Below are 17,290 nucleotides of genomic sequence, written 5' to 3'. Positions count from 1 at the left end.
AAAGGCAAACAGTTAGTGAGTTGGTTTCCAGCATATCAATAAAAAAGAGGCAAAAATGTCAATCACAATGTCAAAGATCACATGTGTATGTGTGTGTGAATATATTGTTTAGCCTAAAACAGAATGATAATATGTCTGCTTTCATTGGCTGAGGAAATTAAAAAAAAAAAATCACATTGGATTTTGGTGGCCAGCCAATCACAGGGCACATGTAGACAAACAACCATTCACACTCACATTCATAGCTATGGACAATTTGGAGTCTATGTACTTAGTTACTGAAAATATTTTAATTGCGCCTGAAAGTTTTCTGAAGCTCGATTCGGCCCCACAGGGCACGACCCGGTGGCGGCCCCTGCACTAGCCCACCATGCGGCCATTTTGAGGAGCTGATTAAACGTTTAAGACCACAGCCTTTAAAATCTTGCCAAAAATTTTCAAATATTCCTTCATGGCAAAGGCAAAAAAAAGCTTTCTCTCTTGGATTGTTGAGTTGCACAGTCCAGGCCACCGCAGTGCACCATTGCTGCTGTGAGAGCCAACTGAAACTTAGAAGATCCTGAAGGTTATAGAATGAATAGGTTGAGTGTTAGACCCAGAAACGTTACTGCACCTGAGGGTCTTAAAATGCTGTGTGTCAAGATATTGGTGACCCCTGTAGGCCATGGCGCACATCGCATCTGCCTGTATTGCATATAAACGGGCCAGACGGCTGTGGTTTTCGCTTAGTTTTTACACCAGATGCCCTTTCTGATGCAACCCCCCCAATGTTGTACATGGGAAAAGTGCACACACAATGCAAAGGTTGGGTTTCTTTGTTCATATATTAAAAGTACTCTCTGGAGTTTTTAAAGAGGACGGCATGTGCTTTTTTTTTTTTTTTTTTGCTTTAAAGTTTCCGGCTTTGTCAGTCATAATATTACTCTCCGTTAAACTTGACCAAGAATGGAAACCACGCCAGTGAGCACTCCACCTTCTCGTTCTGCCCCGTAGCTGTTTTCACTTCATGAGCTGTGTCATCGGACTGCAACACCACTTTTTTTTTTTTTTTGGGAGGGGTGAAATTATGCATCGTGACGGACTTGTGCGCTATCGGATGTGACAGCTCATCTTATGTGCATGACGAGCTCGGCATCAGCAAAGTCCTAATCTCTCTTGTTGCCATTCTCTTTTACATTCCCCTCGCCTTTGTGGTTTCATTTCCTTCCCCTTCAACTGCCGGCTGACTTTCACTGCTTGATTTATTAATGCAACCATGAATATCTTCTGTGCAAGTTGCCACGTGGGTGTTTTGCGGAAGACAAGAAAAAGTTTGATTAAAAGAAAGAAAAAGATTATTATCTTTAAAAAAAAAAAAAATAACACTAACATGTTTTTATAGTATTATCACAGAACTCCAGCTCATGTCATAAATCCTGCGTCTTATCGCAACAGAACGAAGAGAAAAAAATTGGCAAATTCTTTAAGAAACTAATAAAAAGGAGGTGTTCCACTGTCAGTGCTCATTTTTCACTTTATTGCAAAGGACAGGCTGTGGTCAATTATTTGTAAGACATCCACAAAGCTTTATAACCATTAAACAAATGGTCAATGACTTATGGCTAATTAGTTGCAAAGTCTGATGTTTGGCTTGATGGCTGTCATGTTTTTCCCCAGCAAAACTTGCTCCGATTTTACAGATTTTATGTACTTATCATTCCCCTAAAGAAGTGGACCAATCAATCGCAATGCATTTTTATGACGTGATCACAACAGCATGTGCTAGCATGTTTAGCAATGTCATCATGTAGCAGTATTTTTTCATTCAAGTCCCAAAAAAGGCATTTTTTTGCAACACCGGGGCTTCCTGAAAACACCCACCGCTGTTTGACACATTTGCAAAGCGGGAGTATTTCCCACAGGATAGCGACATGTCAGAAAGGAGTCAGACCTTGTCGGAGATGAAGAATGTCTGCTTTATTGAGCACATCGAGTTAAATTACGCCTATTGTCGATAAAATGCATCAAGTAAATGGGTCAGTATTTCCTCATACTTACTGTTGCAGACTATAATTATCTGAGTAATACCACTTGATGAAATCTTTCATATCAGACCTGATAAAAAAAATGTGCACATATCATTAGATTGCACCAGTCCATAAGCTTCAGATATTTAGTACACAAAACATCTACTTTGACCATTTATTGAATAAATAAAACAGTATGTAACAGTAGCCCCAACTGAAAAATCAGTCGCCATCCCTATCCTTGTCCTGGGAACTCGAACTACTGTCAACTGCCTGCCACCTCCAGAAATTCTGACGTCTCTGCCATTGTTGGATTCATCACAGATGGGGATGACCACCTCCTCCTAAATGCCAGCAAGACCAAGCAACTGGTTGTGGACTGTTGTTACCCCCCCAATCACTAGTGAACATCTGGAGAAGGGACATTGAGATGGTGAGTACATGGGTGTTCATAACACATAGAACCATAACCTGGACTGGATCTGCTCAGAAAGCCGAGGTCACTCCTGATGACCTTTCATGACTCTGTGATGGCCTCTGCCATGACAGGAAAAGGCTGGGATAAACTAATAAAGAAGGCAAGCTCTGTACTGGGATGTCCTCTAAAACAGGTGGAGGAGGTGGGCATGAGGAGGATGACAGCCAAGCGGTCCTCCATGATGAACAAAGACTCCCACCCCCTCAAACAAACACCCACTGCACTTAGGAGTTCCATTAGTGAGTGGAAGATGCATCCAAGCTGGCAGACTAATATAAACTGCTCCAAGAATCCTGTACAATAACCGTGCAATAAACTGTGCAATAAACCTGTGACTTGGTCAACCAGTATATACATTTTGAATTATGATGTGCTATGATACTTTTGCTGCTGTAAACCTGAAATTTGCCTTTGACTAATAACAGAGTTTTTAAAGCAGTTTTCTTCAGCATCACAATTCAACAGCCTCATAATTCCTTTGACACACACGTTGTCTGTCTCCCTCATCTCAAGCAAATTAACCCTGCTACCCTCAGCTGTCCTTTCCATCACGCTGTAGCCCAGGCTTTCAAAATCTACTGGCAATCCGAGCAGTCTAAACAAAAGCTGTTAATTTTCCGAACCAAAACACGATCGCTGTATTAGCGTCTGAAGCTGTGACTCTAAGCATCATGGGAACTGTAGTTCATTTAGACATTAATTTACCACATCAATGTACAAGCCCCTGTCCAATTTGTACCCCACCTCTTGCCCAAAGTCAGCTGGGATAGACTCTAGCATATAACCATGACCCAGGTAAAATCTTATGTATTTGACTTGACTTTTTCAAGTAACCATATGCCATTATGTCTATTATTCATTCATTTTCTACTGGCTATCCTCACGAGGTTCACGGGGGTGCTGGAGCCTATCCCAGCTGTCTTCGAGCGAGAGGCGGGGTACACCCTGGACTGGTGGCCAACAATCTAAACAAAAGCTGTTAGCTTTCCGAACCAAAACACAATCGCTGTATTAGCATCCGAAGCTGTGACTCTAAGCATCATGGGAACTGTAGTTCATTTAGACAAATTTTCCACATCAATGTACAAGCCCCTGTCGAATTTGTAACCCAGCTTTTGCCCGAAGTCAGCTGGGATAGGCTCCAGCATAGCCCCATGACCCAGGTAAAACCTCATGTATTTGACTTGACTTTTTCAAGTAGGAACCATATGCCATTATGTCTATTATCCATTCTTTCATTTTCTACCGCCTATCCTCACGAGGGTGCTGGAGCCTATTCCAGCTGTCTTCGAGCGAATGTCAGGGTTTTTGGAATGTGGGAGGAAACCGGAGTCCCCGGAGAAAACCCACGCATGCACGGGGAGAACATGCAAACTCCACACAGAGATGGCCGAGAATGGGATTGAACTCTGTTCTCCTAGCTGTGAGGTCTGCGCGGTAACCACTCGACCGCCGTGCAGCCCTATGTCTATTATGTTTGTTCTATATTCAAATAATGTACAACAGGCCTACCACTAATCCTGTACAACATTATGATGTGTCAGCTATGATCCCCCGCCCCCAATTTCAAGGTATTTGCCTCAAAGCTCATCCTGCAGTGTAAAGCTAACAACTGGCTTGATTATTCTTCTGCCTGAAAACATGGAGGGTGGCAGGACATCCATAGCCATTATTTAATCTCATTTCAGGCTAAATGCGTGTTAAGCGAATAACACAGGCTGGGTCCTCAAGGCTTTATCAAAATCAAATCAGCCTAATTTTTTCTGTTCCTGCCTCGAGAGTACAAAGATGACCTGAAAACGTGGCCTCTCACCAGCTGTTGGACAGAGGTTCCTTCAAAAATGTGACACAATGTGATATCTATCAGGGGCTGGAAAAAAGAACACTAGCCCTGAGCTGGCAGTCGCAGGAACTACACCGGATGCTTTGTGACATGACTCCACATTTCATATCACAGGTGGAACATGACATTTGACAGTTGGGGACTGGAAGATCTGCCCTCAGGGACGTGGCGGAGATGAGGTCGGCTAACCGAAATGTGTGCCTGGATTTACAGTATATTTATAAGCATCGTGGTCCGGATCGATACCCTTGAATATCGGCATATTGATATCAATATCAACATGAATCATACAGTGCATGCTTTTATTTTGAAGTGTGGGATGTTAGAAAAGGCATTACCGTCTTTTATGACTCAGAGAAAAAGTCACTTAGTCAACTATATTGGGTAATATGAGTGTAAAGCTGACTATAGGGGTGTTATTTCATGTCTAGAGGGCTCTAATGTTAAAAAAAACATATTTAGAAGGCCATAAACTGCTTTTATATGTCTTAGTCTCTCTTGTGTCAACTATATTGGGTAATAGGAGTGTAAAGCTGACTATAGGGGTGTTATTTCATGTCTAGAGGGCTCTAATCATGTTAAAAACCATATTTAGAAGGCCATAAACTGCTTTTCTATGTCTTAGTTTCTCTTATGTCAATTATATTGGGTAATAGGAGTGTAAAGCTGACTATAGGGGTGTTATTTCATGTCTAGAGGGCTCTAATCATGTTTAAAAGCATATTTAGAAGGCCATGAACTGCTTTTCTATGTCTTAGTCTCTCTCATGTCAACTGTATTGGGTAATAGGAGTGTAAAGCTGACTATAGGGGTGTTCTTTCATGTCTAGAGGGCTCTAATCATGTTTAAAAACCATATTTAGAAGGCCATAAACTGGTTTTCCATGTCTTAGTCTCTCTTATGTCAACTATATTGGGTAATATGAGTGTAAAGCTGACTATAGGGGTGTTATTTCATGTCTAGAGGGCTCTAATCATGTTTTAAAAAAAACATATTTAGAAGGCCATAAACTGCTTTTCTATGTCTTAGTCTCTCTTATGTCAACTATATTGGGTAATAGGAGTGTAAAGCTGACTCTAGGGGTGTTATTTCATGTCTAGAGGGCTCTAATCATGTTAAAAAAACATTTAGAAGGCCATAAACTGCTTTTCTATGTCTTAGTCTCTCTTATGTCAACTATATTGGGTAATAGGAGTGTAAAGCTGACTATAGGGGTGTTATTTCATGTCTAGAGGGCTCTAATGTTAAAAACCATATTTAGAAGGCCATAAACTGCTTTTCTATGTCTTAGTCTCTCTTATGTCAACTATATTGGGTCATAGGAGTGTAAAGCTGACTATAGGGGTGTTATTTCATGTCTAGAGGGCTCTAATCATGTTAAAAAAGCATATTTAAAAGGCCATAAACTGCTTTTCTATGTCCTAGTCTCTCTTATGTCAACTATATTGGGTAATAGGAGTGTAAAGCTGACTATAGGGGTGTTATTTCATGTCTAGAGGGCTCTAATCATGTTAAAAGCATATTTAGAAGGCCATAAACTGCTTTTCTATGTCTTAGTCTCTCTTATGTCAACTATATTTGGTAATAGGAGTGTAAAGCTGACTATAGGGGTGTTATTTCATATCTAGAGGGCTCTAATCATGTTAAAAAGCATATTTAGAAGGCCATAAACTGCTTTTCTATGTCTTAGTCTCTCTTATGTCAACTATATTGGGTAATAGGAGTGTAAAGCTGACTATAGGGGTGTTATTTCATGTCTAGGGGGCTCTAATCATGTTAACCATATTTAAAAGGCCAAAATAAATATATGTCTTATTTATAGTTAGTATTTAGTTAGTATATTTATAAGCATCGCGGTCTGGATCAATACCCTTGAATACCGGCATATTGATGCAATATCAACATGAATCATACAGTGCATGCTTTTATTTTGAAGTGCGGGATGTTAGAAAAGGCATTACCGTCTTTTATGACTCAGAGAAAAAGTCACCCATTTACTCCTTAATGAACGTGAGGTGTACTTTTATCCACAATGTAGCGACAGTTAGGCATGATAGAGTATAGCAAGGTTCGAGGTGTTCAATGAAGCGTTTAAAACCGGCATTACTCACCTCCGACAGGGGCTAGCTATTTCCTGTTATAAAGCTAATGCCTTTTTGGCATCTGCTGGGAGTTTCCTGTGTGATGTTCCTCCACAGGAAACTTGTGCATGACTCAGTTGAACGTTTGCCAAGCATGAAATATGTTGACAGAATATTGACATCCTAGACATTATTAATATCCTAAAAAAAAACTAAATAGGCTAGCAGCCACATTAAACACAAGGAAGGCTCGTTGTTCTTACCTTATTTCTGTGGCGTCTCGAGGTCATAGGCACAAGCAAAATACATGACATTTCTTGTGGAATTTCTGGTCAAATTCTGGGAATTCCAAGGCAGCTCAGGTAGGGATATAACATTCCAGACCCCTGACAGTCCAGTCCACATGCCTAGCTAGACAGTTAAGAGTAGCCTGCAGCAAAAAGTACACCATCTTGCTTCCTGTGTCTTTTAAAAATGGCGACTAATCAATGGCCTAATGCAACACACCTGCTCAAGAAGCAACTCAGCAACAATCAAGTAATTTTTAAAGTAATGTAAAAAGTAAAGTTTTTACATCACCGTCACCGACTAAAGCTGTCAAGATTAGTTTTTTGCACTGTTATGTATAATAAAATGTTCGAGTTTGCAGGTAGTAAGTGCAAGTAAAGCACTCGGGAATGTTCCCACCCCCGTGCTGCTTTCACTTGAACAACGTAAATTATATTTTCCCCACCCAATCATGACTTTAGCACATGAAACGAGTGAATTTATTTTTTCTAATAACACTCCTACCCTCTAACCTGACATTTTACCGTACACTACCCAACTTCTTATATCTGTATTTCTTGATAATGTATCTATTTTCACCTAATAGTTGAATCTCGTAGGTCAGCAAAGGTAACATAGTGCTGAGTTCACACGCATCCCGTAAATTAAATCGTCACGATTGCATTGTAGTACAGTGCATTAGCGTTCATTAATATATAAAACTGGTTTATTATTTCACTGTAATTGCCACCCACATTCCTGCCTGGCAATTCATGGTGTTTTTACACCGGTAATTTGAGACTACATGTTCCGTTTAACTGAACTGCAAGAGTATAGATAGCAGAGGTTACTGTAGCAACAGTAATATTCCACTGCTGCTTTCACAGACATACGGTAAATATAAGCTATCAATTTTAAATATCGACTGTTCATTCCAATTTGTATCATTTTTTGAATTATTATTATTATTATTATCATCAAAACACACAGTTTGGCACAGAGCACACACAAGTTCCTGACATTTATGGCAGGTTAACTCACAGAGACACATCTTCCAACACCCTTTAACACAGCAGTGTGTGTACTGACGTAACCTTTGCAGACCCCTGTATATCCTCACATACAGTATGAGCTTGCATGCACAGCTGATTTGATTTGACTGCACAGTAATGCAGTGTGTTAGACGGCTGTCCAGTGTGAATAACCCTCGGCAGCAACACAGAGAAGGAAAAATAAGACTTGTCCGTCCTCATATTCGCTTTCTCTGTTGAGATGTGCAGCCAGAAAGTGCAGCCTGCAGTTGGAAGCGCAGTGTAGTTGCTGAATTGTGTGCTTGTCTGCATTAGTAAAAGATGGGGCTGGCTGCCTCAGTTTTGTGAAAGTACTGACTGTACTTATACCGACTTAGTGATTAAGGCTGTGCCCGGAATGATAAATAATGTGACACTTAAATTACACACAAATCATAACTCATTTGCATTCTAAGCAATATTATAGACTTTGAATGGAATGTGGAAGCTGCTATAGCAAGGCGGTGTGTCGTCAACATGATCTTTAGAATTGAAAATTGCCACATATTCCTACTTTAAGTAGCCAAACACATTAGGATGGTAGTCGCAACTTGAATTAAACAAATTGTAATATAACGTAAAACAGCAACAACAACTTTAAACACACATACTACACAACATGTATTTACTCCAGCAATACCTTTAAAAAGCCACTCGGATGCTAGTATCATAGTACACACACTATGGGGTGCTGGAGCCTATCCCAGCTGTCTTCGGGCGAGAGGCGGGTGAGTGGGGTACACCCTGGACTGGTCTCTAGCCAATCACAGGGCACATATAGACAAACAACCAGTCACACTCACATTCATACCTATGGACAATATCATTCATTCATTCATTTTCTACTGCTTATCCTCACAAGGGTTGCGGGGGTGCTGGAGCCTATCCCAGCTGTCTTTGGACAAAAAGGCGGGGTACACCCTGGACTGGTGGCCAGCCAATCACAGGGCACATATAGACAAACAACCATTCACACTCACATTCATACCTATGGACAACTTGGCGTCGCCAATTAACCTAGCATGTTTTTGGAATGTGGGAGGAAACCGAAGTCGGAATTGAACTTGGGTCTCCTAGCTGTGAGGCAAACCACTCATCCACCGTGCAGCCGCAAATAAAAGTGGCTACATTATTTTGCCAGACAGCAGAATCTATGGTTCCATTTATCACAGCAAGTCTTCCTGCAGCAACACAACAACCCCAGACCATCACACTACCACCACCACATTTTACTGTTGGTGTGATGTTCTTTTTCTGATGTTACTTTTACACCACACTTTCCTAAATGTTGATATGTTTTCAATATCAGTATGTTTTCTGCCAAAATGAAGAAGAGACTAAATGTTATTTTTTTTCAGCAGTGGGTTTTGGCCTGTCAGCAGTTTTTGCCCAGTGCCTTTCTCATGGAGTGGAGTCACAAACAGTGAACAGTGCCCTCTACTGAGGCAAATGATGTTGTGGGGTCTTTTGTGACCTCTTGTATAAGTCGTCGCTGTAATCATGGGGTCATTTTGGTTGGCCGGCAACTCCTGGTAAGGTTCACCACTGTTCCATGTTTTTGCCCTTTGTGCATAATGGCTCTCACTGTGGTCTGCAGGAGTCCCAACGCTTTAGAAATGCCTGTATAGCCTTTTCCATACTGATAGATTTTATTTAATCTCAGTTATGTTATAATGGTGGGCGGCACGGTGATTGAGTGGTTAGCGCTCAGACCTCACAGCTAGGAGACCAGGGTTCAATTCCCACCCTCGGCCATCTCTGTGTGGAGTTTGCATGTTCTCCCCGTGCATGCGTGGGTTTTCTCCGGGTACTCTGGTTTCCTCCCACATTCCAAAAACATGCTAGGTTAATAAGCGACTTCAAATTGTCCATAGGTATGAATGTGAGTGTGAATGGTTGTTTGTCTATATGTGCCCTGTGATTGGCTGGCCACCAGTCCAGGGTGTACCCCGCCTCTCGCCCGAAGACAGCTGGGATAGGCTCCAGCACCCCCCACAACCCTCGTGAGGAAAAAGTGGTAGAAAATGAATGAATGAATGTTATAATGGTGTGAAACAATCATGTATTCACAAAGTGCCATATTGTTTTGGATTTGTCTCCCTTAATAATAAAAAATGTCATATAAAAACTGCAGTTTATGTTCAGTTGTGTTGTCATTGACTAATTCAATTTGTTTGGTGATCTGAAATATTTAAGTGCGAACAGACATGCAAACACTTTTTGATACCATTTAACTGAATTAAAATTGTGACGCTTTCATGTGAATACCATACAATAATCATAAAATTTAATCAATTTAAAATTAATTTGTGGAACTAAGGCATACAGGATATGTTGCCCTTTCATGAACCATGCCGGGATGACTTTAACGGCATGCATTATGGTCTGGAAACCATTATCAGTGTTTGTATTTTAGCATGCATTGTTGTTGCCTAATTTGATAATAGAAGACCAATCCACGTGACCTTTTCTTAAGAGCTTTTATGTGATGGGTTTAAAAAAAAAAACAAAAACAAAACACCCACTCCAATCCCTCACACCCACGGAAACACACACACACACTCTCGCTCTCTCTTATGCAAAAGGTCACCGGAAATCTGTGGAATTCATAGAACCAAAAAACAACAATATCCTGATTATTAGAGCTGGGGGGATGGGGGGGGGGGGGGGGGTGCAGACTAAAAGAGGATTTGCAGCTTAACTTTTTAAGATTTAGCTACAAGACTTATGCTCAGTAGCACAGTGTAATTGAATAAGACATTTACATACGGATTAATGTGCTGTTGCTTTTGATTTAATATATACACCAATGAGACACTTTCTTCAGTGAAGACTAGACGGGCAGGGAGGGGGGGTAAGGATAAGCAGCGTGAGGAGAGCAAAAAAAACAAAAAAAAAACCAGAATTAATTACACCTTCCAAAAAAAAAAATGATGTTTCTTGGTCATGACAAATAATAAATATGACAAATTAATCACATTGCCTGAACATGAACACAAACAAAGGCTCCAGCGTATTGGATCTTTTGTATACAATGTCCGCATTTAACAGAGTCAAGCTGCAGACAGCTTCCATGGTGACTAAGATAAAGGGGTGAGGAGGCAGCACAAGCAGTGTGTAAGCTCAGAAAAAGTAACACTCCTCCATATTTCACAGAGAGAGAGATGTAACCTCTGCATCATCCTGCCACGGAACAAACAGTACAGTGAGTACAGTAGAGAACACCGTAACGGTATCACAAGTGGTTTATTCATGAGGAACACGTGGATGCCGCCTGGTTTAAACCATGTATATATAATGTACTGTACATAATAATAAAAATAATAATGCAGGATATTTGATTCCTAATATATTGTTTTGATATTGTGCTACCTAACAAATTAAAGCTATATTTTTACTGTAGTGAATCATATGCATGGGCGGTTAGCTCAGTTGGTCAGAGCGTGGTGCTAATAATGCCAAGGTCACGGGTTCAACCCCAGTACTGGCCACTGTTCTTAATTTTGCTTTGGGGGCTGCACGGTGGAAAAGTGGTTCGCGCGCAGGCCACACAGCTAGGAGACCCGAGTTCGATTCCATCCTCTCTGTGTGGAGTTTGCATGTTCTCCGGGTACTCCGGTTTCCTCCCACATTCCAAAAACATGCTAGGTTAATTAGCGACTCCAAATTGTCCATAGGTATGAATGTGAGTGTGAATGGTTGTTTGTCTATATGTGCCCTATGATTGGCTGGCCACCAGTCCAGGGTGTACCCTGCCTCTCGCCCCAAGACTGCTGGGATAGGCTCCAGCACCCCTGTGACCCAAAATAATAATGCTACATTTTTTGACTCAGTCAGTGCTCTGAGCTTTATTATGGTGGCACAAATGCTGCACGGTGTAGGAGTGGTTAGTGCGCAGGCCTCACAGCTAGGAGACCCGAGTTCAATTCCACCCTCGGCCATCTCTGTGTGGAGTTTGCATGTTCTCCGGGTACTCCGATTTCCTCCCACATTCCAAAAACATGCTAGGTTAATTAGCGACTCCAAATTGTCCATAGGTATGAATGTGAGTGTGAATGGTTGTTTGTCTATATGTGCCCTGTGATTGGCTGGCCACCAGTCCAGGGTGTACCCTGCCTCTCGCCCGAAGACAGCTGGGATAGGCTCCAGCACCCGTGTGAACCTCATGAGGATTTTGCTTCACACCAAAATAATAATGCTATATTTTTTTGACTATGCTATGAGCATTTTTATGATGTTCTACACAAATTTGGCTGCACGGTGGGTAAGTGGTTAGTGCACAGACCTCACAGCTAGGAGACCTCAGTTCAATTCCACCCTTGGCCATCTCTGTGTGGAGTTTGCATGTTCTCCGGGTACACCGATTTCCTCCCACATTCCAAAAACATGCTAGGTTAATTAGCGACTCCAAATTGTCCATAGGTATGAATGTGAGTGTGAATGGTTGTTTGTCTATATGTGCCTTGTGATTGGCTGGCCACCAGTCAAAAATGAATAAATGAATGAAATGGTCCTATCTCACAATGTTAAAGAATCCTTTCAAAAATTCCTGGAACCAGACGATGATCTGGCTCACCGCCAGAATTTGATCAGTTTTTCCATATCCCATTTCGGAATATTCCTGAAAATGTAATCCAAATCCATTCAGAAGTTCAAGTTATGGGAAACTTGGCCTCTCCTTCTTTTGGAGTCAGCCTTGGTTGTGCAAAAAATACACAAATAAATAAATAATTCACATCTGCGCAGACCCAGCTAATTAGCCGCTAGCAATGTTGACATGTACAAGCGTAGCTAATGCCATGGCAGAAGAGAGCATGTATTATGCAGGTGTGTCCAAATTGTGGTCAGGGGGGCACTTTTGACACACAGCTTTTTTTTTTTTTTTTGCTTTAACACAGGGGTCTCAAACTCAATTTACCTGGGGACCACTGGAGCTAGGGTCTGGGCAAGGCTGGCCCACATCAGGTTTTCCAAAAAAAAAAAAAGCGCATTTATTAAAAACAGAAAAATATACAAACTTTTTCAGTGCTTTGGTTCCGATTTTCACAATAAAAGCTCTGATAAAACATTGCCACTGTTCTCAAATATCAGAATTTTTTTATTTTTCTGCACAAAATAAGATGAAAATATTATATATATAATATATAAATATATATATATATAATAATTATTTACAACATATTGCGCAACTGCAGGGTCTTGAGACACATGCTAACTCGCAAACTAGAGAGCTAGCGACCTAAACGGTTGCCTTCAAGTTATTTCCTTTGAATTTAAATAACCAAAAACGTACCACTTCCACACGGATAGGGAGGAAAACTATTAACAGATATTTAACCTTTAACATGAACATGAATCAAATGTAATATTTTTTTTTCTGGGTACATGATACCATACAGCATCCATATCAAACATTAAACTTTCATATCAAACTTTCATATCAAGGCGGGGGCCTCAAACTGGTGTCCTGCGGGCCACATTTGGCCTGCGGGCCGCGTGTTTGAGACCCCTGCTTTAACAGAAAGTAAAGCCGTGGATGTTGGAATAGCTTAGGATCGTTTATATCGACTTTGATTGGATTGGTTTAAGCATCTCGAATGTATTAAAATGTATTAAAGTTCATTTTTTTCCCTGGAAACAGTATGGACGCCCCCTGCTCTACTGTATGTAATATATATGATGTACTGATGTCCTGTAATACATAGCATCACAATTACCACACCATGATGCTGTGCAGTATTTGGTCATACACGCCACCTTGCGTATAATACTCCAATAGATCTCCACGCGCCGCCTTCCCATGTGACATGATGAAGAGCGCCATAATGGCTTACAAATGTGCATGCCCCAGCAGGTCGATTTAAAACTTCATTGTTATTTACAAGAATGGATGCCACGGGGAGTGCAGGCAAAGAGGCGGGCATATTGATTATGGTTGCAGTTTTAAGCTGATCACACACTTGCTGTAAGACTTACGGTGGCCAGCTTCAAAAAGGCTTGGAGCTTTAATTACTGCAGGCACACAAGTCCAGACAGCACTGGGGATTGTTGTTACCATCGGGTGGTGTTGTGTTTTTTTCTGATGTCTGATGTGTTTCTTTAGAACTGGACCGCAATGCACGATACATATTTAAAGTGGCCAGCGTTAATACTTCACTCACAAATCAATACGGGGTCCCGGGGAATGGGAAATGATGTGGCAGTATGCACTTTGAAGCCATTAAAAAGTTTAAAGAAAATCTATTTTTATGCCTTTTTGTATGCTAACATTTTTTTCGGCTGTACCCCCCCCCCAAAAAAAATGGAAAAAAAATATACTAAATGGACTACAGCCCACACATTTCATTCATTCATTCATTCATTCATTCATTTTCTACCGCTTATCCTCACGAGGGTCCACCCTCCCTGGTCGCCAGCCAATTACAGGGCATATAAAGACAAACAACCATTCACACTCACATTCATACCTATGGACAATTTGGAGTCACCAGTTTTGGAATGTGGGTGGAAACCGGAGAAAACCCACCCATGCACAGGGAGAACATGCAAACTCCACACAGAGATGTCCGAGGGTGGAATCGAACTCGGGTCTCCTAGCTGTGAGGCCTGCGCACTAACCACTTGATTCACCGTGCAGCCCTAGACATCAAATAACACCCCCTTAATTACATTTACACTCCTATTATTACGGGATTACTAGAGTGAGACAAGAGACGGCCATGACATTAACAGTTAGCAAGCTAACAAGCTAATTAGTTAGCCTCCAGTTTATTTACATTTATTCATTCATTCATTTTCTAACGCTTTTCCTCACGAGGGTTGCGGGAGCCTATTCCAGCTGTCTTGGGGCGAGAGGCGGGGTACACCCTGGACTGGTGGCCAGCCAATCACAGGGCACATATAGACAAACAAATTCACACTCACATTCATACCTATGGACAATTTGGAGTCGCTAATTAACTTAGCATGTTTTTGGAATGTGGGAGGAAACCGGAGTACCCGGAGAAAACCCACACATGGCACAGGGGGAACATGCAAACTCCACACAGAGATGCCCGAGGGTGGAATCGAACCATGGTCTCCTAACTGTGAAGTCCGCGCGCTAACCACTCGACCGCCGTGCAGCCCCAGTTTATTTACTTTATTATAAAATTTAAGAAAGGTTTAAAAAGGAGTGGCAAGAAAAACAAAGAAGCTAAAAAAAACACCACTTCCACATGGAAGGGGAGGATAACTTCTTTTCACTCTGTAGTCTGGTGCATGTCATGGCTGACAGTAAGTGATGCTGACAGTAATCTAATGCTATGACTCAGTAATGGAACATTACCGCATTACTCTACCGCTTTTTCCTCACGAGGGTCGCAGGGGTGCTGGAACCTATCCCAGCTGTCTTCGGCTGTGAGGCGGGGTACACCCTGGACTGGTGGCCAGCCAATCACAGGGCACATATAGACATATATATTCTAATTCTAAGAAAGGTTTAAAAAGGAGTGGCAAGAAAAACAAAGAAGCAAAAAAAAAACACCACTTCCACATGGAAGGGGAGGATAACTTTTCTTCACTGTGTAGTCTCGTGCATGTCATGGCTGACAGGAAGTGATGCTGACAGTAATCAAATGTAATCTAATATAATCTAATCCTCAGTAATGGAACATTAATGAAGCCTTGTGACCAGAATACTACATGTACCTTTTTGATATTTTTGACTAATAATATGCCTAATATGTCATCGTCAACGACAAAACAGCAATAATTTTTTTAATTACGGTTATTAATTTTTGAAAACTATTGAGAGGACTGTACAGTATATGTTCTCCACAGACAAGCCTATATATATCAAACTTCATATTGGTATTGTCCCTTGAGAAGATATACTGTAATAAATGTGCTGTAATGTCATTCAACTTCATTGTAATCACATGCTTGACATACATACAGCATCATAAGTACCGTACATAATGTATACAAAGCAAGCATCAACTCTCAAAGCACTTCAATAGGAAGTCATTTCATTACATTACACCATGCCAAACGATTCATCTTTGCTTAATCCATGTTCAAGTTTCTTGTCGTCCTCAAGGAGCACAAATGTGTTCTGGCTCCAAAGCCGCAATCCAGATGGGCGCATGCGAGCAGCTTTGAGACATGTTGCCAAGTGTGTCAGAAAGAAAGAAACAAACATGTCGACATCCCATCCCGCTGATTAGCCAAGTGTTTAACGCCGCCTCACAGTTCATAGCAAAAGAGGAGGGAGGGATGGGATTTGGGGGGTGATGGTATGGAGAGGAATATCGAGATTCCTGCCTCGACACAATGCTGCTGCACCATTGTGACGACGCCCGACGCTTGCTGCAGCGTCTCCCTCCTCGATGCGCGGAAATAGCAGAGTCACAGCGTGTATCAGTCAAGAGATAATTGTGTTGTGTAATATGGAAATGAAGGTTTTTTGCTCACATCTATTGGCCTCCTCCCTGGCGACAGCAACATTGAGCAACAGCACCACCAAGTTGCTCTCATCTCCCAACACTGAGGGGGTCGAACGAGCGGTCATAACCAAGTCAGTGGTGTGACCTCAATATGCTACAGACGCATATATACAAATACAGTACATAAATCAAACCAGTGTACTATATAAGCGTTCTAAATCTTAAAGCATAGGCGCATTAATTCATTTATGTAGATTTTTTTCTGTGAAAATGTACATATTCATAATGCTTAAAGGACTAGCAAAATGTATAAATAAGTAAATAATATAATTTTAATTTTTAAATATTATTTTCATTATTTATAGTATATTGTATATATTACTATTGATTTATATTTATTATATTCTTAAATATATTATATTTAAATAACATTATTAAAAATACAATATTAAATACAAAATTTATATAATGCAAAAATTAAAATTAAAATTAAAATTAAAATTAAAATTAAAATTAAAATTAAAATTAAAATTAAAATTAAAATTAAAATTAAAATTAAAATTAAAATTAAAATTAAAATTAAAATTAAAATTAAAATTAAAATTAAAATTAAAATTGACATAGACATAGACATAGACATAGACATAGACAAAAATTAAAATTAAAATTAAAATTAAAATTAAAATTAAAATTAAAATTAAAATTAAAATTAAAATTAAAATTAAAATTAAAATTAAAATTAAAATTAAAATTAAAATTAAAATTAAAATTAAAATTAAAATAATAGAGAAATTAATTAAATACATTTGAATAATCATACTCAAAAGTTAAAAAAAGAAGATAAAATAATTACTTATAATAATTATTGTATTTTTTAATTATTTCTAAAATGACATATTTGTTATGTTTGAACAATTACCCTAAATGTGATTTTCAATGTTACATAAGCAGTCCACAATTTATACATATTATACAACTGAATTTAGGTTTAAAAAAAATCTACATAATTACAATGTCATAAAATACAAAAAATAAATAAATTCTGCTTTATCTAAGTATGATTATTTGCCCCGTGGCAGCATTAATAATTAATTGCCATCTATCTTTGACGATAATTGC

At 40.0% G+C, this 17,290-nt stretch overlaps 1 protein-coding gene across 6 annotated transcripts in view; it reads right to left on the bottom strand.

Annotated features, from left to right (window-relative positions):
- grid2 (glutamate receptor, ionotropic, delta 2) overlaps positions 1 to 17,290 on the bottom strand; it is a 528,950-nt gene that overhangs the window by 500,532 nt on the left and 11,128 nt on the right. Inside the window, exon 1 of one of the 6 annotated variants that reach the window (XM_058071485.1) lies at positions 6,672 to 8,463. The exons of the other annotated variants lie outside the window; for them this stretch is intronic. The gene's annotated coding sequence lies outside the window, so the exon portion shown is untranslated. Of the gene's footprint in view, positions 1 to 6,671; positions 8,464 to 17,290 lie in introns of those variants that run through there. 6 annotated transcript variants of the gene reach the window in all.

This window comes from Doryrhamphus excisus, chromosome 4 (assembly GCF_030265055.1).
Source record: "Doryrhamphus excisus isolate RoL2022-K1 chromosome 4, RoL_Dexc_1.0, whole genome shotgun sequence".
Classification (NCBI taxonomy): Eukaryota; Metazoa; Chordata; class Actinopteri; order Syngnathiformes; family Syngnathidae; genus Doryrhamphus; species Doryrhamphus excisus.
The sequence above is the reverse complement of the archived record's forward strand: the minus strand, read 5'-3'. Positions and strand labels throughout refer to the sequence as shown.